General features: G+C 42.6%; 1 pseudogene; it reads left to right on the top strand.

Moving 5' to 3' along the window:
- The first annotated feature begins 2,762 nt into the window (after positions 1–2,762).
- LOC102474930 (E3 ubiquitin-protein ligase FANCL pseudogene) lies at positions 2,763–3,960 on the top strand (annotated as a pseudogene).
- Positions 3,961–4,165: the final 205 nt, after the last annotated feature.

Raw genomic sequence — 4,165 nt, 5'->3', positions numbered from 1 at the left:
TTTGCTATAGGGTGCATGCACTCACCAGAAAGACAGAGAGACAGAAAGCGAGAAATCACCCGCCCCCTCCCGCCCTCCGCAATCCCTTCTCCTCCATTCTCCTTTCAGGATCTTGGGCACACACACACAGGCACTCAGCATGAGTTTCAAGCTCCCAGTCAGGACTCAAACCATAGTAGACTACATGGGGACTCTACATGGAGTAGAGTCCAGCGGCCTAACCATCACACCATCTGCTGGTCCCACTTGCTACATATTCTACTCTCAAATGATGGCTAACAGATCATTCCCCTAAAGAGGTAGAACTTCTTGGGACCAGCAGTTGGAATAATGACTATGTCGCTGGACTCCCATAAAGTCAACCGCAGTTCGAGTCCTGGACCTGGTGGCATAAACTCACGCCAGGCGCGTGTGTGTGCATGCCTAAGATCCCTAGAGGAGAATGAAGGAGAAGGGATTGTGGTGTGGCCATCCCTCCTGGGGAGTGATTTCTCACTTTCTGTCTCTCTGTCTCGCTCTGTCTTTCTGGCAAGTATATGTGCCCTATAGCAAAAACCTCTCCAAAAAAAAAAAAAAAAAAAAAAGAGGTAGAACTTCTTTATTCATTTTACATGGCATCACTGGTTGGGTTTTTTTAGAAGCATATGTACCAAGAAATGCCCAAATGTTATCTGGGGGTGTAGGGCATTTATTAGAGATCAATACTGAATGGAAGGGGAAGCAGGAAATTATAAAATGACAACTATCCCTCATAATATGCCATACCAGGCTGAAATGTCTGGCCTTTGTACCCCCATCTTGAAGGGTATGATATCATGAGGTATCTCTCTGAGCTGAGGCAGACCCAGAAGTGACAAACAGCTGTAGTGCTCTCCCATAGCCTGGGCAACAAGTCCTTCCTTGAAGGAGATCTGGGCAAATCCTGTTTCAGCCTCGTGTGGTTTGCAGTTATGGCCCCAAACACTATAAGCCTCATGGGGTTGAAATGGCAGAGCCTCATTCAGCTATGACTAATGGTTATTGAAGTAGCCAATTATTAGTTCTTTGTGCCTATATCAAAACTATTTCTGTGTCCTCATAAATATGAGAAAATGGTAAAAAGATATTAAATTATGGTTCTATCACATTGGCTATGTGGATGTCAAAACCCAAACTAGAGGAGAATGTTGTAATTACATTTGCTTTTGGAATTAAGTGTTGGGTGTATTTTACACCTGAAGAAAAAAATTGAAGGATAAAGGAACAAAACAGTCAAGCTGTTCCAAGAATATCTAAAATAAAGTTTTAGTTACACGGATCAAGAAGACTATCACTTAATAACATTTTAAAAAAAAAGAAAACTACTACTCCGTAATTGGACCGTCCTGAGAAAATAGAATGAGGCAATCATATTTGGCTATGTATTACATTTATACCATTTGACATCTCCTACTTTGCAAAATAAATTTCTCTGTGCCAGCTGTAATTAGGCACTGAGATAAAGCTGCCTTAATATTCTGCATATTTGATGAGGGCTGCCGGCAGCTGTCGGATGACTGGCTCTGTTCTCATGTACAATGAAAACATCAAAGACATCTGTGGTTTGCCCTAAAATTAGTGCCAGAATTGGCCTTCTCTCCTTTATTGTGTAACCAGCTTTGCTGTTTGCATAACTAACAAGGGAACCTCCAGACATTGTTGCTCAGTCCGTGCCCGCCAACTACTGAAGGAGGGCTTTGGAGAGGGGCCGATGTGTCCTGTTCAGGGTAAGAGTAAATGCTCGTAGTTTGGAGTTCAAGCAGTCCTAGGACTCCAGTCTCAGTTTTCCCTATACTTACTTCTGACTTTGGGCAAGTTATTTAAACTCTCAGCCATAATGTCTCCCTCTTTCTCTCTCTCCCTTTTTTTTTTTTTTTTTTTTTTTTTTTTTTTTTTTTTGCTAAGATGGGAAAGACATTTCATAGGCTTGGTTTGAAGAACAACTAGGATAATATACAGAAAAAAAATTTACCAAATCAGCACTCATTAAGTGTAAGCAATCCATTTCTTCATCTAGTGCTCTTTTCTCTTTTTAAAAAAATTTTGCCAGAGGGCACATGCACTTGCCAGAGAGAGAAAGACACAAAGGAAGAGTGAAAAACTACCCCTCTGGGAGATGGCCACATTGCAATCCCTTCTCCATTTCTCCTTCCTGTTGGCATTTTAAGCACACACACACACATAAGCCGGGTGTGTTTTTCTTTTCTTTTCTCTTTGGAGAGGTTTTTGCTATCTATAGGGTGCATGCGCTCACCAGAAAGACAGAGAGAGACAGAGAGACAGAAAGCAAGAAATCAGCCCCCAGGGGGGATGGCCATGCCACAATCCCTTCTCCTCCATTCTCCTCTCAGGATCTTGGGGATGCACACACACGCCACCCAGTGTGAGTTTAAGCCACTGGGTCCAGGACTCAAACCACGGTCGAGTACATGGGAGTCCAGCGACATAGCCATTACACCAACTGATGGTCCCAAGCCGGGTGTGTTTTTCAAGCCACAGGATCCAGGACTCAAACCACACAGTCAGCCATGTGGGATCCAGTGCCTTAATCGCCATGCCACCATTGCCGACCCAGTTAGTGCCCTTCTCTAAGAAATCATCACTGCAGTGGTTCTAAAACATTCATTTACTGACAGTGAAAGTGCAAAGAACTTTCCATTTGGTTTAATATCAAGACTATACCACACAGGAGGGCCTCCGGCGGCTCCAGGGACCGTGAGCCATGGCAGGGACGGACGTGAGCCATGGCAGGGACGGACGTGAGCCTGTTGCGCGAGTGCCCGCTGCTTCTGCCTCAGAACCAATTGAAAACTGTGTATGAGGGATTCATTTCGGCACTGGGAAGAGACTTCCACCTTAGAATATTGTTGCCTGAAGATTTACAACTTAAGAATGCAAGATTACTGTGTAGTTGGCAGCTGAGAACAATACTTAATGGATATGATCACATAGTACAAAAGAGAATGCAGCACTCTCCTGATGTAATGAGCTTTATGACGGAGTTGAAAATGGTTTTGGAAGTTGCTGTAAAGGATAGACGAGAGCTGTATGCACTACCTCCTCCTCCCCAGTTCTACTCAAGCCTTATTGAAGAGATAGGAACTCTCGGTTGGGATAAACTTGTATATGTGGATACTTACTTCAGTACCATCAAGTTAAAAGCAGAAAATGCTTCTGGTAGAGAGCATCTAATCACTCTCAAATTGAAGGAGAACTACTCCGCAGAATCACCAGATTGTTCTGTGGATTTTCCTGTTCCATTTTCTGTTTCCTGGACACCACAGAGCTCCTTAAGAAGCATTCATAGTCAGTTTTGGCAGCATTAGAATCACTGAAGACCTTCTGGGACATTATGGATGAAATTGATGAGAAGACCTGGGTGCTTGAGCCAGAAAAACCAACACGGAGTGCGACAGCTCGCAGAATTGCATTAGGGAGTAATGCTTCCATAAATATAGATGTAGACCCCAGGCATCCTACTATGCTTCCTGAATGCTGTTTTCTTGGAGCTGACCATGTGGTAAAACCCCTGGGAATAAAACTGAGCAGGAACATACAGTTGTGGGATCCAGAAAATAGTTTGTTACAAAATCTGAAAGATGTTTTAGAAATTGATTTTCCAATTCGTGCTATCCTGAAAAAATCTGACTTTATTATGGATTGTGGAATTTGTTATGCCTATCAACTTGATGGTGCCATTCCTGATCGAGTGTGTGATAACATCCAGTGTGGATACCCATTCCATTATTCCATCAAATATGCTTATATGAGTGGTTGAAAGCACTAATCACAAGTAGACAGAGTTTTAACATCTTGTTTGGTGAATGTCCATTTTGTAGTAAGCCACTTACCTTGAAAATGTCTGGAAAGAAACCCTAAAAGAAGAATGCAACATGTCTGTGAAGAGCTGGAAACTTTATCAAAAGGAAATGCCTTCAGAGAAAATATAAAGCAAGATATACCGATATCAAAAGGAAAAGTATGGTGAAGCTGTAATAGTACAAATCTGTGTTTGTCTCTTCACTGTATGTAAACTGGGATGGCCACAGTCCTGTAGACCTTTCTAAGTCTGTGACCTCCTTTTTAATAGTGGAAGTAGATATATACCAAGGTGAAGACTGTGACTTGTTGAATAAATCTGGACTGG

The sequence above is a fragment of the Tupaia chinensis genome, unplaced genomic scaffold, assembly GCF_000334495.1.
Source record: "Tupaia chinensis unplaced genomic scaffold, TupChi_1.0 Scaffold000232_1, whole genome shotgun sequence".
Lineage (NCBI taxonomy): Eukaryota > Metazoa > Chordata > Mammalia > Scandentia > Tupaiidae > Tupaia > Tupaia belangeri.
Note: the sequence above shows the minus strand (reverse complement) of the source record. Positions and strands in the feature narration are given on the sequence as shown.